Source organism: Rhinatrema bivittatum, chromosome 12 (assembly GCF_901001135.1).
Source record: "Rhinatrema bivittatum chromosome 12, aRhiBiv1.1, whole genome shotgun sequence".
Lineage (NCBI taxonomy): Eukaryota > Metazoa > Chordata > Amphibia > Gymnophiona > Rhinatrematidae > Rhinatrema > Rhinatrema bivittatum.
In genome coordinates this window covers 17,423,454-17,441,163 of record NC_042626.1, presented here as the reverse complement: position 1 = coordinate 17,441,163, position 17,710 = coordinate 17,423,454, and the positions used below count along the sequence as shown (strand labels likewise).

Here is a 17,710-nt window from a genome sequence, read left to right as displayed (position 1 = left end):
TTGTAACCCACCTCTTCTCTTAACTCTATTAGTAGCTTCCTAGCTATGATTAAGTTAAATGTTAATTTACCCTTGTTCGATGAGAACCGATGTGATGTGACAGGCGTCATGAATGTCGGCATAGAAAATAAATAAATAAATAAATAAATAAATACATACATACGGCAAGACCGAGCCAGTCCTGGTTTTCTACGCAAGATCCGGTTCCCATTTATCATGAAACGTGGAACTGCAAGTCCAGGAACGCACTGGGAGTAAAACCAGAACTGGCTCAGCTGCTCCCTACTGACATGGAGCCATATGGTCACAGGTGGGGGGCTGGGAGCCTGCAGAACCGCTTGCAGGAGCTGAGCCTTAGTTTTTATACTGGTAGTAGCTGTCAAAACAGATTTTTATTTTGCTCCTGTCAGATATTTGGGGGTGAATTTTAAGAGCATTGCTTATGCTATAAAAGCCCATACACGCGAGTATCTGGGCCACGTACGAGCAACGCATATTTTAAAAGCTGCTGATTAGGCACATACGTGCCGTGCCCGAGGGAATAAAGAAAGGGGGTGTGGGAAAAGGGGCGGGGGATGGGCATCGCTGGGGCAGGGCCAACAGTTACGCGCGTAAAGCCGTAGTTTTAAAAAACGCAGGCCGCGGCGCCACAAACCTTTCCTTCTGCTCCTATGAGGTGCAAGTCTTGGAAAATTTCTATTCATGCCTAAACGGACTGGGTGGGAAGGACTGGGCGGACTGGGCAAACTAGGAAAGGGCTTCATGCGTGCGTGCGTTTTAAAATCTGCTTATCTGCAGCTATTCTAAGGAAGACGGGTGGACGACGTTTGCTGGATTAATCACTTAAAATTAGGAGCACACATACGCGGGCGGTAGGTCTACCTCCGTAAACGCGCAAATAGGATTTAAAGTTCCGGCGTCCACGCGCTCGCGCACCCACATGCACCAGTTTCAAAGTGGCTCTCCCTGTCTTACGCCCCTGCTGTTCGGTTGTTTCCATCCTCGGAGACGCCACGGTGGAGACCACGTTCTGCTGGTGGGGGGTTCTCTTTGGTCAAACAGGACACTGGAGCGGAGGGGGCCAGGACAGATCTGGGGACCAGATCTGATGGCTGGGCCAGGGGAGAGGAGCGATGTATGAATTCAAGGCGCTTTCTGGGCGTAGAAGTAGTTTATGCATCAGGGAGGCAGAATCTGTACATCCACGTGGCCACGGTTTAGCCTCTTCCTGGGCATAAAATGCCCAGCTGGGAAAAGGATCGAACTGGACCCGAAATAATAATAATAATAGAAAAAAAAAATTGGCTCCCAAGTTTAGAAAAACGCACGCACACGAAAAAGATGCCCAGCTCTCTGCTCTTGTCACAACCTCAAACGCAGGTGGCCTGATGGATCTCTCAAGGCCACAGCTTTAAATGAGATCCAATTAACAATTTATGGGGCTATTAAAAATATATTAGAAACTATTAACATTATTTATTAATTTTATAAGCTGGATTAATTAGAATCAATATTTAATGTGGTTTTTATGGCTTGAAATTTCGGAGAACTGATTTGTTTTTTTTAATAACTTAACTGCCCTGGTGTCACAGTCCCCTTTCGGAGAGGCATGGATGGGATCGGGCCGAGGATGAGTTTCTGTTTTTTCGTGGAGTGCCTCCACCGTCTCGGGGGAGGGGGAGAGCCGTTTCCCCATGAATGTACCCTAGAAGCGGGCGTTAAAAATTCACCAGGCTTGCGGGGGCCTTTGGCTGATCGTGGTGCTGCGGCACAGAAGGCTCGGCACGGAGTCTCCTGCCCTGCCGGGTGCCTCCAGGATGCCGTGAGCTCGAGCTCCGGTGAGGGAGGGAAGGCGCCAGTGGTACCGGCTGCCCCGACCTGAGGATGACCTCTATTTCATTACATTGCTAAGCTGTTAAATAAAAAAACAAAGCTTTGGTAAATCTTGTATGTCCTTTTGAAAGAGCCTGAGTTTGCCCTTAACCCACAAGAAACTCTGTTGCTAGACCAGGGGTTTTGCTTCACTGGAATTGACGGAGGTTGGCCTGGAGCCAGTGGTACCAGGTTCGGAGCAGCAGCAGCAGCCTCCACCTTCCACTTCCTCTCAATAGGGAAAAAGATGCAATTTCACAAAAGGTACCAGGTCAGCACCCTGGCAAATATCACCCCAGCCTGGGGCAATAGTTTGTCTTTGACTATCTGGAAATGTGTTGGTACAGCAGAGCTCCTGTTTAGTAGAAATACAGATAAGGACCACCTGCCCAGCACTACCACTTGACCCAGATCAAACCTGATGGGCTGATCCAGTCCTGGTTTTACCTGCTCCCCCCCTCATCCCTCATTGCCTCTAGTGGGGGCTTGTAGCCCCTGCCTTTCCTAATTAAACTGGAGCAAATTTAGAACTGGATCTGCCTCTCAGGGTGAACTTGCATTAGAGCTACGTGCCCATGCAGTGCAAGTGGGCGAAACCAGAAGTAGACCGGCCTGTCGGAGGAAAAATGGAGCCAGCAGTAATGCCACAGCCAAGCGTTAAGGCAGGGTGGGAAGGAGCCTTGCTGCTATCTCGCCAGGCCCCAGCAGGAAATAGTACAGCAGCCCCCTTTATCAGCCATTACTCTGAGAAGCTAGCAAGGCTTGGAGAATTCCCATTGGGATGGATGAGTCTGACCTCTTTTGCAGGGCAGAATGGAAGTTTTGTCATCTTTAGGCCAAAAATAAATAAAAGGGTTTGTCCCACATGAAACTGGACAGCTGAGTTACCCTAGAATGTGCTTCCCAGCACCTGGGCCTCTCCTGAATGTTGAGCCCACATTATCTCTGCTGGCCCTAACAGCAGGTGATCTTCAATACCGGGCTTGACTCGGCACCTATATGCATAAGTCAGTGTGCCTAAAGATACAGAAGAGCCACGCAGTTTAAAAAATACCGCGTTATCACCAGTCCGCGTATGTTTCAGCACAAGCACGTTTTATCAGTGCAGGGATCCGCATCGTTTATACACCTATTATTAAAATAGTTGTAATGTGTGCATAATAACTCTATGCGCCGGGGTGCACATTGTAAAAAGTTAGCTGATGTATGTGTACTTCTCACTGATGAAAATATTTACGTCTGCACATACTTCCAAGTACTGGTTCTCCGAAACCCTTACCCATTGATCCACACCCTCCACACCCCTTGCTCCAGACCCTCCACTCAAAAAAAAAACAAACCTGCCGATAAAAGTGAGATTTAAAGCAGGCCCGCATATTTGATGATGTATGTGGGTACTCCATGTTTGATGATGTGTACACATAATTCCGAAACCCACCAAGGAACACCCTCTAAATGCCCCTCTGTACACAAAACCGTTTCTGCACAGACTCCCATCCTGAAAATTCACTATTTATGCTCGTATATGCCAATTTTTACATGCACACAACCCCACAGACGTTTTGGAAAATTCACCCCATTGTGGACCTGTTCTAAAGTGAGAGAACAGCCTTTGAATGGGAACCAAACTGGGATAGACCTCAGGTTCATCTGGCCCAGTATCCAATCTCCAACCCCCCCCCCAGGAAGGAATAAAGTTCTATCCTATCTCTTAGAAGTCTTTTATCCAAGCTGAATAATCCTGGCTTTTGAGTTTCTAAAGTTGTTTCACAATCCTAATCCTCCTTGTTGCTCTTCTCTGCACCTGCTCTAGGTGTGAGATTATAAAACAGGGTAACCAGAACTTCACATGTTATTTAAGATGTGGGGACCCCGTGGATTTGGGCGATGGCAGGTTGGCTGCCCGAGCCCTCTCTGCCCTGTAGAATGCCATGCACAAAGCTTCAGCGTGTGCCAGCTACCAGCGATTCGCACCACGGTGCTTGCGGAGGGGACACGGCACCTGTATCACCCATGCATTAGCACTGGGCTGCAGTCTGGCCCCCAACAGCCTACAGAGAGGGTGCTGGATGCATAGCACAGCCTCCCCCCATAGAGGTGGTGCAGGCAGACAGGAAGAGTCTCTGAAGTGGAGAAAGCAGGGGATAAACACTGAGGGAGTGGTAGGGATTATGGACAGGCAGATAAGATAAACTGTCTGATCTTTTTCTGTCAGGATGTTTCTATAATTTCTTTTCTATGTTGTTTATGGACAGGCAGATAAGATAAACCGTCTGATCTTTTTCTGTCAGGATGTTTCTATAATTTCTTTTCTATGTTGTTTTCGTGATAAGTATCTGATAGCTTTGGTACACAAAGGAGTAAACTTTCCTGCAGTCAAATACTAAAGCTCCTAACTATTTCTTCCTTTTCGGTTTGAACTGTGTTTGTTATCCTGTTATGAATTCATTTCTTTTTTTTACAGATGTTGCAACCCATTGGTATTTAGTGAGGAGCCTGGAGCTTGACTTGTGATAGAAAGAATTACAAATCAAGGGCACTCCTGTTAGGTATTCCGGGGCAGCTTTTCTCTCACCCTCGGGGGTTGTTCCTAATAGGAACTGGACATTCACTTGCTCCGTCACCAGCCACGGTTGCCTCTAATGAAGCCGAGGCTTTCAGTAAATCACAGAGAGCCTCTAATGACGAGAAGGCCCCCTCCTGCCCAGCCTCATTAATGCCACATGTGCTGCATTGTAAGAACTTTGGCTCCTCGGGGCAGGACGGGGGGAGCAGGTCATCCATTATGGCAGCGACTGGGAACAAGACCGGTCATTAGTGAGACCGCTACATCCATCCTGGAACCAATATTGCTTCTGCTGAGGTTAGAAGGGAGATTTATTGACCTGAAAAGCGAGTGTTAGGCCAAGCAGGCAGCTCCTGGGGCCAATATAACAAGTGTTTAAATAAGATTCGTGTTTGCTTCCATTGGGGTAGCTCATTCATCTCAACTCCAAACTGCACAATCCCAGAATTTTGTTAGACTGAACAGGAATGGCTCAGGCTCCTACCACGTGAAATCTCTTGGGCGCGCTCTCACCGTGGCTCAGGGTTTCTCTCTCATTCTTTCCCCTTTATGGTTGCCACCTGACCCAAGTTCACCCTGAGAGGCAGATCCAGTTCTAAATGTACTCCAATTTGATTAGGAAAGGCAGGGACTACAAGTTCCCTAGAGGCTATGGGGGGAATGAGGGGGATCATTCTTCATATTTGCTGTTCTGAAAGCAAAGGGGAACCAAGTAACTATTCTGAAAAGAACTAAGGGAGCAACCTCAGTTTGGGTCTCGAATAGCCGGCATCCTGCTGGTCTGCTGAGCTGGAAGTTCAGTCCCTGATACCTTTTGATTCCAGAGGAATCTGTCAGGGGGAAGAACTGGTAAGCAATGACCACCAGCCTGCAATGACTGATAAAGCTGCAACTGTTAAGTCTCAGTGAGCTCCAGCAGCCCTCACACAGACACAAGTGAAGTGTTCCCTTAATGCATTGGGATGGGAGGAATCCTGTTTGTCAAGACCAAAAAACAAATCTTCTCTGCCACGGAGGCTTATATCAGTGGCCCAGCCGGATGAGGAAAAGCTTTCGCAAGTGACACTTTTGCAACTGTACGCTCCAATTCGCCCATCTTCAGGAAATGAGATGTCTCAGGGCCTGCATGCTTCTGAGTTACTTAAAACTAATTCAAAACAAGACAGCGGGAAGCACACAGAAAACTAAATCAATCTGACACCACTAAATGGAAAGTGAAATCAAACCCTATTCAGATTTAGTTTTAATCTGCATACTAAATGCAGAAATTAGATCTCAATCACGGCGCACAAGTGCTTAAAAAAAAATGAATTCAGCTGATTTACTGAAATGCATCAGATCTCGGGGCTCAGGACTGGAGCAGTGAGAGGTGCTGCAGGGAAGCACCAAAAGGCACTGGCAGAGAACCGTGTGCATTAGTGGAGCTGGGTCTGGGTCAGGCAAAGACTGTGGCAGGTTTGGAGAAGCGGGGAAGATGAGGAGTCCTAGAATGTGAGGGTAGGGTCACTTGTCCCATTGCTGCTCCTCTGTTGAATAACTCTGATGACATGTGTAGGAGGAAAAGGCTCGGTGTGTTCCCTGCTCTGTTTATCAAAGCTTGCAAGTATGATTTCTTTGGTTTATTGTGGGACCTTGTGGTTGGACATGGGAGGGGCTCCTAGGGATGAATTAAGAAAGGGCTCTTGCATGCTCAGCTACGCAGGGAGGTGGAGTACAATTGAAGGAAGACGAGAAGAAGTGTCTTGGATAAGGAGGGATATTTTCCAGGCACTCATGCCCTATGGCTGGCAGCTGGGATAGATTCTTGGCAGTGTGGATGGGTCAGATGAGCATTTCCTGCCAACATCTACTGCGTTGCTATGGTTTCTACCTCCCTTGCCTTCTGCACTTTGGACAGATGAGTAGCAGTAAGTAGGTTTCTGTTCTGTAATTAGTGACACTTCTCAGTGATAAGCTACTGCTATCCCCCAAACTCCCATTCTGTTTAATAGTCATTAAAATTTAGCTTTACATTATTAATGTACTAGTATAGTCCATTTTCGCAAAGGCGTTTGTACTGTGTGAGCTGGGCTAAATGTCATTAATTATATGACGACAAAGGGGTCGTTCTCTAGAGCATTCACTGGAGGAATACACACTTGCAGGTACGGGACCACAAGGTAACACAAACAGGGAACAGGCTGTAGTTAGAATACATTTGAAACTTTTGAGCAGCAGTAATGATCCCCAAGGATTCAGCCCTGCCAAGACAGGCACCACATTGCAACACTACCTCCTATAGCTTTTTTCCATTCAAAGTTTGGATTCTCAATTCATTTTATAGGCTGACATCTTCAGAGATCAGAGCCCATATTAATAGGGGCTGCTTCCGCCCCCCAGGCTCAGCGGAGGAACAGCTCTGGCCATGCTCACCTCCATGCCATGGGAAAGGCTCACAGCTGAATCACTGCCATCTCTTCAGCCCTCACCTTTAAGGCAAATACTAAATCTTATTGATCAGAATAATGCTACCTTTTCCCATTTTCTTCATCTGCACTGTATTCACTAGGGATGTACATTCGTTTCACTAGGGATATATATTCGTTTCATTAGGGATATACAGTTGTTTTCTATATTTTTCTTTCCTCATGGGCAGGAGAAGTTCCTAGTTGCTCCTGCCGTGCCAATGGTATGCTTAGAAGTGGCGCTGGCAGACCGAGATCAGCACCATTTTTTATTTTTTCCAATCAAAATGGTACCAGTCTGGATCTGGGTCTGACTGGCATGATTTTGCATGGAATAAATTAGCTCCAGCACTGACTTTGCTCTGCCAGTCAAACAAAACAAAGAGACAAAGTCAATCCTGCATGCAAAATGCAAAATATTGCAAAAGGAATCTGCCAACTCAATCTTTCAACAGCCTTCACCAATCAATCAATATTTTTTATAAGTTTTTTAATTATATATATTTTATATATTTTTTTATATTTTATGTTCAAATATACATAAAATATATATAATTAAAAAACCTATAAAAATATTGATTGATTGGTGAAGGCTGTTGAAAGATTGAGTTGGCAGATTCCTTTTGTAATATTTTGCTCTGCCAGTACCATTTCTAAGCACATCGCTGGCAGGGTAGGAGTGGCTGTGGATTGCGCCCTTCCTTAAAGAAAGAAAAATATGGGAAGAGGGTTTGAGGGGATTGGGAGGGGAGGCCTGGAAGAGTAGGACAGAGCATGACACTTTCTTTGTTTTGTTTTGTTTTTTCTTTTTCTTTTTTCATTTTAAATAAATGAAAAGTAACAACAAAACAATCCCCCACACACAAAACATAAAAACCCCCCAAAAAATGAAAAAAGTGATCTGTGCACATTCTTACTTCTCACATTCCAGTGCATACTGGTGAGAGAGCGAGGGGTCATCTCCCTTCCTGGTTGGCCCGGGGGCTTTCTAATCTTCCTGTGGACAACCTTAGTCTTCCCTTCCCTCGCATCTGTCACGTGTTCTACCCCAGCATCAGGCTGCGGCATAGTTAGATACCATCCAGGTCACGCAGCTACTTGGCGAAGGAATCGGTTACTATGGCTGGCTGCTCTTCAGCTCGTTAACCACCTTTAATCAAGCTTTGCATGCACACTAAAGTCTCGGGTTATTTCACTGTGCGCCGATTTCCTTCTGCCAACAGTAAGGTCCGCTCACTTGAGCGAAGTGAGGGACCGTGCGATCTCAATCACAGGTCCAACCCTCTGGAACAAATTGCCACAAGAGTTACGGCTACAAAATAATTTGAAGAGATTCAGGAAAGATCTAAAAACGTGGCTTTTTAAACAGGCATTTGAGACGGTCACCTGAGGTATAATCCAGATCTTTTTATTCGATCCATTCTATTCTCTTGTCTGTTTTTATCTAATTTTAATGTTAATTTTAGTCTCTATTTATTAGCCTTTTATTGAACTATTGAAATTTATTTGTTTGGAAATTTTATGATGTACTTTTTATTTCTTTCATTGTTTTTGATTTTTAAAATGTATATTGTACACCGTAGAGATAGAACTTGCTTCTGTGCAACGGTATATAAAAACTGTATAAATAAAAAAAAAAAATAAATAAATATTGAGAATAAACTGAAATAAGAGAGTATTAACAGAGCAGCCGGCGGAGTGGCCAATGCCTTGCAGCAGCCCGATGCATTCACTGTGATGGAGGCTGATACTGACCAGAAATGCCCGCACCTGGTGGCAGCCTTGACTTCAGGAACACTTTTGTTCCTGCTCAGTCTAAGAATTCTTGCTCTCAGCGGATTACAATAGAAAAGCGTATATAAAGTACATTCCTATAAGATGGAAATAAACGTTCCACTGATCCCCTGGAAACAAAGTCCTAATGCAAATGGGTCGGCAGCCGCGGCTTTCCGTTAGAGCGCATCACCGTCACAATGCGCCTCGCTGCGTCGCATGGCGCCATGTCGAGTATTCTCTGCGTTGTCAATGCAGCATGCGAGCCTTGTGTAAATCGGCCCCTGTCTGGGTGTTAGCGGTGTAGTGTATACTTTCAATACCCTTTAACATTAACCCATTTATTCTTGCTGTACTCCTAATTACACAGCCCCCCCCTCCCTTCTGCACCCCATCCAGGGAGTGAAGGCCTTCAGGTCTCCCCTGAAGCGGGACTCCCATGCCGCAGCATTGCCCACGCGCTCCCAGGCCCAGCCTCGCGCCTTCCTTTGGTAGTGTTGAAATGAAGGGTTAATGAAGGGGGCAGAACAAGGGACCCACTTGTTTCCGAGGACTGATACAAATGCATCCTAAATGGGGCTTGTGAGTGTGTGTGTTGGGGGGGGAGACTATCCCAGTGTGGGACAGACTGGGATAGCCAGAGCCCAGGAAAGGTTGCTGGTTTCTTTCTGGGGTGGGGGTAATGACGCACTCTGTTGTGCAGAGTCCCCGAGGAAACATATCTTTCCATTACTGATGTGATAAAAACGCCAATGCACACTCTTGACTTGAATACAAGAGATGTGCTTGGAATAGGTTTGCTTTTTTTTTCTCTCGGAGTCCCTTTAAGGGCTGAGGAGACAGGTCAAACAGTCAATTGCTCGCTTAATGTCTCTCCCTGTCTGTTTCTGAAGCCTTGCTCCTCTGGAGACGGTCGTGTGCTGCCTTCCATATTAAGGCCTCAAAGCACCCGGGAAATGGCATTATGGTGCAGTCGACACTCAGAGGTGCCCTATTGCTCTTCTAAATTATGGGATGGGCTGTTTAAATGTGCCAGTGACTTCCAGCCATGGCGTGCTGGCATCCTGTGGCTTTCCAGCCCACCTCAGTAGCCAGAGCAGGACACAAATGATACTCATATTAAAGCTGTTTTTCTTTTTTTTTTTGTAACATTTCCAGGCCATACCTGGATTATTTTTGGTGGAACTACTGAACATTAAAGGGTCCCCCCAAGTGGCTGTGTGAAACGGAGACATGTTCGCTCAGTTGCAAATCAGTTGTATCCGGTTACTATAGAAGGGAATGACTTACAAAGGTCAAGCTGGGTTCTCTCTGCTCACTGATTACATGCTCAGCTTTTGTACAGTGAAGATAGACTATAGGGCATGGGATGTGTGCTATATGGAGCTGTGCACCATGGAAAGATCCCAGAAGCGATGGCTAACCATTAAGTAAACGGTGCTAGAGAAGGTGGAACACTGGATCTAAGGGACTTATCGCTCAACACTGGGTTCTTTAGCGGGCTGCAATACTTGTTATTGGACCAACAGAAAATCAATCACAGATCTTCTCCATGAGCTTGTCAGGCCAGGCAGGTTCTCTTCTTCAAGCTGCCACAGCTGGTAAAGCGACCAGCCTTCTCCAGTGTCAGCAGCGTTACTGGACCTCCGCACATGAAACGGCTGCAATCTGCGTTCCTCTTCTGCTGAGCTGGCAGGTTATTCTCGTTCATAAGGTGATCACTAGCCAGCTGTAGAAAAGACTGTGGCTCTCTTCTGGCTAATTCTAATTTAGTAAATGTCGGCAGATAAAGACCCAACTGGCCAGTGTTTGGGATCGCAGCTGCAAGGAATTTGTTTCCGCACTGCCCTATATGGGGGAGACCGCGCGGGGTGCGGGGATGATGATTGGAGATTGGACATAGCCAGTGGCCACCGCCTAACCGGAACCTTTTCAGAAAGTGATGGACCCAAGTCTTGCATCTGAAACCAAGTTCCGCCAAGGCATGCTCCATGCTGGCACCCCGATCTGGAGCATACGCTCAGCTACAAACCATAAATACGATAAACAAGAAATTAAGTAAATACAGGTGACCATACAGCCTGGGGAAAAAAAATTCCATGACAACTTACTGGGTCCCCTTATAACTTCACTCCCCTGGGCAGAAATCCCTACGTGCGGATATGAAGAAGGCAGACCGAGAACCCACCATTAACACAGGCTGCCACTTCTCTGCTGCTTCGTGACCAATTTGACAGCAGGTACATTGCATTGCAGGTACATTCATTTCCTGTTTTAAAAAAGAAAAAAATGTAACAGCGTGCACTGTGCGAGTTGGATGCACGGATGTCTTCCACCATCCCCCCCCCCCCCCTCCTCCTCACTATCCCTACAGGCTTTGCTCTGAAAGATCCGCGTTTTCGGCGAGTTTCTTCGCAGTTATAAAAAAAAAAAAAAAGTATTTAATATGAAAGAATGAACAAAGCAACACGAGTGCATGCTAATGTCATGTTTTTCCCTCCGCCTCCAAGCTGCGATGTCTTCGCCCTTTTGCACGATCACAGACCTATCAGAGCCTTCTCCTCCACCTCGACTATCTCCATCCTTCTGCTCATAACAAGTCTATTTGTACACTGATGGCTTCTTTCCAAGTGCTGTCCCTTGATCTCTTCCCACTTTAGAATAAGCTTTCCATACCTCCTGCTCCTTGCTGGGTTGCCCTCCCATCTTAGGCAAACCCCATCTTCTCTGCAGAGGGCAAGGAGGTTGTGGCATGGGACAGTGTGCTAACAACCACAAATACTACATAGTACCGTGCATAAAACCATGCTAAAGGATCTTTTTACCCACAATTTGCTAGCTTTTCTTTGAACTAATATGAACAGAGAAATTCAGTCTTATCTGTTTATTTCCTTTCCTTGAATCCTGCTACACCAGTCCAGACATATGGGTTATCTCCCCCTACTAGCAGGTGGAGTCAGAGGACACACCTTTTTCTGTGACATCATCACTGGTAGTTACCATGATACAACTCCAGCAAAAAACCAGTATTCTTGTCAAAGCCATGGAATCAAAACTAACAACAGATTCAAACTCTTAAATTGCATGTGCATAATTTGAAACACTAAATAAAGGATCCTCCAAAGAATTGATCCTTCCAAAGAGGAAGAAAAAAGAAAAGAGGAAGCGAAAAGTAAATCTTTGCTGCCTCAATCTCTGTAAATCACTGCTTCAGACTGTACAGATCCAACTTCCCAGGAGGGTCCTAGATTGGTGTTGCAGGATTCAAGGAAAAGAAATTAACAGGTAAGACTAAATTCCTCCTTCTTTTCATCCTGCTACACCAGTCCAGACATGTGGGAAATATCCAAGCCCAATTAATCTTGCAAAGGGGAAGTTAGGGCTGCCCTGAGAGCATCAGATTCAAAGGGGTTGCGGCTCACACCTGAGCACGATGCTGGGGTTCGGCCTAGACCCTAGCCTGATGCCAGGGCCTTGGTCAAAACCCAAGCGGAAAAAATTATGAATGGACTTACCTGATCCAATGTCCCGGAGGCTGGATCCTGACACCTGGACCTTGGAGCTCCTCTTCACGTGTCTTCTTTCTTCTTGAACGGATGCCCTCCGCTAGGAATGCACTGGAGTTAATTAACGCCAGTGCATCCTCCCCAGTGGAAGGCGCCATTTTGATGTACGTACCTCACTGACTTTTTAGTGCCCGTGGGAAAACGTATAGTATACGTGTATCTCATTATTAAAAAATACACACATACTCTCTGATTCCTGCGTGTACTGGAAAGTCGGCGAGGTAAGCACGTACCTGCCAAAACAGATGAAATGAATGTACATCCCTAGTTTTCAGTTCATTTCTGTTTAAACTTTGTGGTCACTTTATTTTGCATTTGGTGAGGGTCTGTCTGTGTTAATCATGTGGGACTCAGGTGAGATATTCTGCCGCCGCCATGTAGTTTTTCTGCAGGGATCCAAAGCAGTTTGGCTTGTTCTGTTTTCCTAACAGGAGGTGTATTGGTGTTTAGGGCCAGGGATAATATTTACAGTGTTGCCTTTTCATAGTTAGGGATTTTACTGTTTGAGGGCTGGCATATAGAGGTGTTTTAGTATGGGAGGTTTACAAATATTGTAATTGTAATTCAGTTTACTCTGGGCTTTCAGAGGGCAGAGCCGACACCCAACATGCATCACTACAGGCCTAATACCATAGGCGTTCCAGGTGTGTTTCTTGCAGGGTTGTGATACTTTGTGACTTTTTCTTTTATCTCAGAGACTAGGCTCTCAATGTCCATTCTCATCTAAAACTGATTATTATAAATGCAGGATTTTTAATTGCATGTGTTGAGAGCAAGGGACATGGGCACAAGACTGTAAAGTTTGCCTCGGGTGTCTAATGCCCTTGCACCAACCTTGAGAGAGTGATTCAGTATTCACAAATTAACTCAGATCAGCTGGAAAAAGCAAACCCCTACCCCTGCAGTGTGCTCACACAAACCTCCTTCACCAGGGCTGACCTCAAAGGTGGGAAGGGCCCAAGGTGAATCAGCTAGGGCAAGGCTCCCCCCTTTCTAAAACTGAAGGGCAGGAGATGTTCCCCCTCCTCAAGATTGAGATTGCATTCTCTCCCCTCCCCCCCTGCCCATCAAGCACTCTCCTGTTCCCCCAAGACCTTATCAAGCAATCTCTCCCCCAACCGCCAAAGACCCCATTAAGCCCCTTCCCATCCAGATTCCATCAAGCACACTCCCCACCTTCCAGGATCCAAGACCCCCAAGGACTCTCCCTTTCCCACTGCTTATGGATAGGAAACTCTTAGGATCGGTGGGAAAACTGACAACGCAGGAAGGGAATACAACCACAGCCAACACCCGAGGAAAGGCGGGAGGGCGGTGCGCACGTGACACCGCAGGAAGGGAATACAACCACAGCCAACACCCGAGGAAGGGCGGGAGGGCGGTGCGCACGTGACACCGCAGGAAGGGAATACAACCACAGCCAACACCCGAGGAAAGGCGGGAGGACGGTGCGCACGTGACACCGCAGGAAGGGAATACAACCACAGCCAACACCCGAGGAAAGGCGGGAGGGCGGTGCGCACGTGACAACGCAGGAAGGGAATACAACCACAGCCAACACCCGAGGAAAGGCGGGAGGGCGGTGCGCACGTGACAACGCAGGAAGGGAATACAACCACAACCACAGCCAACACCCGAGGAAAGGCGGGAGGGCGGTGCGCATGTGACAACGCAGGAAGGGAATACAACCACAGCCAACACCCGAGGATAGGCGGGAGGGCGGTGCGCATGTGACACCGCAGGAAGGGAATACAACCACAGCCAACACCCGAGGAAAGGCGGGAGGGCGGTGCGCATGTGACAAAAATGTTCTTTCATTTTGAATTTACAACATTTTTATCCTGTCTATATTTTTCCGTTTAGTTTAGCCCACGCTGTACTTTTACAACACATGTGGTTTACTAGTAGCGCGTGTTAATGACACAAAACCTTGTTCATTTTTTCTGTCGTTTTGGATGGGAAATGACACAAAACAAAACCTCTACTCTTGTTGATGTTTTTCAAGTCATTTTAAAATCACAGCACATGCCCAGAGCTGACTGTCTCATGGATGGGGGAAGGGGCAGATAGGTGCCCTTGCTGGGGCTGTAGAGACAGAGAGAATGCAGTCATGGGATGGGGGGGGGGGGGGGGGGGTCGGGCGGTGGTGCAGATTTATTTCTAACTTCAGCTTCTGAACAAAGAGCAGGTTCAAGGAAAGGAAAGGGGGAGGCTTTTCTTCCCTGCTTTCTCAAGCCTGTTGGTTCGTGCTGGCATTTGCTCTGCCGCACGGACTAATTACAGAAAAGCTATTTTGGGGGACAAGCAGCGCGCGCAGCCATCCCACGTCTTCTGTCCTTTGGCACTGCCGGCTGCGTCACGTGCTTTCTGCTTATTAGAGCAGAAGCCAGGCTGCTGCCTCCAGGCCCTCCCCTCGCTGCTTATTATGTCTGGAAGATTCAGGGCTGAATGCACCGGGTGCCCGGGAGAGGAGCACAAGAGGCCCCCCGCGCTGGCCGGTACCAGGTTACCTGCTGCCCCATTCAAGGGGTCCCTGGGGACTCCGGGCAGCTGCCTCACCTGCTCCCCCCTCCCCACGACTCACAGGGCTGGATCTGATACGGCGCAGAATACAGATTCTGGGCCAGCTGACGCTTTTTTTCCTGGTCATTTGATAACAACGATGCCAGAGAAATTTCTGCATGGATTTTTCTCCTGTCTTATATGTAAGGTTTGTGATTTCTGCGTCTCCCCTGCTTTTTTTTTTCTTTTCTCGCTGTGCTGTTAGAGTGGAGCAGAGAAAGACATGAGAGCACAGGCGTGAGACGTGAGAAATCCTATCTTTTATCACATAATTATTGCACCAGATGTGCTAAAGAATTTTTCCCATTTCCCATTCTGTGTCTAACAGAGACGTGCCCTGAACGTCAAACCAGAGCAAGAATTTCAAAGCCAAGAGGTAAAATGAAATATCCACACCGACCGTGATAATATTCCGGGGCACCATAGGCATACATGGTTCTGTATGAGGCAATTCACTTGGTAGGCAGGTCACAGAAACAGCTTAGAATCTAAGCTCAAACACAAAGCAGGTTAAGCTCAAGGTTGCAGAATGACTGATGGAGAGGAGAAGAGAACAGACTTCACTGCTCCACTGCCTATCCAGATCTACCTAAGGACTCTCTACATAGACCCTGTGATGCAGCGTCATCCCCCACATGTTGATGCATGCCCAATGGTGCATCACAGAACGAGTGATGGAGAGGAGAAGAGAATCAGCTTCACCGCTCCAACTGCCTATCCAGATCTACCCAAGGACTCTCTACATAGACCCTGTGATGCAGCGTCATCCCCCACACGTTGATGCATGCTCAATGGTGCATCACAGAACAAGTGATGGAGAGGAGAAGAGAACCAGCTTCACCGCTCCAACTGCCTATCCAGATCTACCTAAGGACTCTCTACACAGACCCTGTGACAGCGTCATCCCCCACACGTTGATGCATGCCCAATGGTGCATCACAGAATGAGTGATGGAGAGGAGAAGAGAACCAGCTTCACCGCTCCAACTGCCTATCCAGATCTACCTAAGGACTCTCTACACAGACCCTGTGATAGCATCATCCCCCACACGTTGATGCATGCCCAATGGTGCGACAGGTCTCTGGCCCAGCAGCACACTGAAGCGTGCAACGCGATGCATTGCCTGTGCCACCTGGAACCACCAAGCCGATGGATGTCAGGTGAGTGATGGCATGCCATGGGCCCTCCCATAAGTCTTCTTCTGGAGCTCTGGATTCCCAATGCATTCCCTGTGATGCAGCGTCATCCCCTGTTCCCTCAAAAAGTGAAGTGTTTTGCCTATCATTGTGCTCCTCTCACTGTGCTCAAAAAGTGAAGTGTTTTGCCTATCATTGTGCTCCTCTCACTGTGCTCAAAAAGTGAAGTGTTTTGCCTATCATTGTGCTCCTCTCACTGTGCTCAAAAAGTGAAGTGTTTTGCCTATCATTGTGCTCCTCTCACTGTGCTCAAAAAGTGAAGTGTTTTGCCTATCATTGTGCTCCTCTCACTGTGCTCAAAAAGTGAAGTGTTTTGCCTATCATTGTGCTCCTCTCACTGTGCTCAAAAAGTGAAGTGTTTTGCCTATCATTGTGCTCCTCTCACTGTGCTCAAAAAGTGAAGTGTTTTGCCTATCATTGTGCTCCTCTCACTGTGCTCAAAAAGTGAAGTGTTTTGCCTATCATTGTGCTCCTCTCACTGTGCTCAAAAGTGAAGTGTTTTGCCTATCATTGTGCTCCTCTCACTGTGCTCAAAAAGTGAAGTGTTTTGCCTATCATTGTGCTCCTCTCACTGTGCTCAAAAAGTGAAGTGTTTTGCCTATCATTGTGCTCCTCTCACTGTGCTCAAAAAGTGAAGTGTTTTGCCTATCATTGTGCTCCTCTCACTGTGCTCAAAAAGTGAAGTGTTTTGCCTATCATTGTGCTCCTCTCACTGTGCTCAAAATTGAAGTTTTTACCTATTATTGTGACTCTCTCCACCACCACAACTCAGCTGTACCAATCACCCAATTATCCCTCATTATCCTTTCTTTTTCTTGTTTCCTTCTTTCCTTTCTCACACCTCCTCCCAACACCCCATCCTACAAAATGCATCAGCACCAGATCTCCATCCTCAACTATAACAAACGCAGACCCATCATCCCCCTATACCCACGACACCACTCTCATATAAAAACTATTCTCCCCTCCATGATCGCCCCCCCTCTTACCCAAATTATTGGTCTTACTGCACTATCTCTTGTCCTTCTCAATGTCCAATCTCTAAACAAAAAGATACCCCTTCTCTGCAACCTACTCTCTGACCAAGACCCAGATATTTGTGCCTTAACAGAGACCTGGCTAAAGGATACCGACTCTGTCCTCCTTAATCAGCTTCCTTCCGAAACATATGATACATTCTCCATCCCCAGGCCAAAAAAGAAAGGAGGAGGTTTACTCTTAATCATAAAGAAAAAGTTCAACATGATTCTCCACTCTACTCCGCCCCCTCCGAAAATTGAAATAGGCCTTTTCAAATCCCCCTCTTTACAATTATGTCTCATATACGCCCCCCCAGGCACCCTACATAACAACCCCTCAACCCTTATAGAATACATTGCAACGAATATCTCCATTGACATTCCAGCCATCATACTTGGAGATTTCAACTTGCATGTTGATAGCTCCCCTCGCACCCCTTCCTGTGACGCTTTTCTTGATTCACTAAATGCTTTAGGATATAAGCAATCTATCCATTTTCCTACCCACAAGGCGGGCCATACCCTCGACCTTCTATTCACCAATGCCCTCATACAAACTGATCACCCTTCCCACACACCCATCCCCTGGTCAGATCATCACCTCATTGAAACCTCTCTTTCCATTAAGACACCCACCTGCCATGACAACACTAACATAACCATTCACTACAGAAAAAATTGCACAAGAGACGACCTTACATCGGCTCTCGCC

At 46.8% G+C, this 17,710-nt stretch overlaps 1 protein-coding gene across 2 annotated transcripts in view; it reads right to left on the bottom strand.

Moving 5' to 3' along the window:
• The window catches only part of CPNE5 (copine 5), a 174,219-nt gene that overhangs the window by 24,956 nt on the left and 131,553 nt on the right, over positions 1-17,710 (bottom strand). The gene's annotated exons all lie outside the window — the stretch shown is intronic.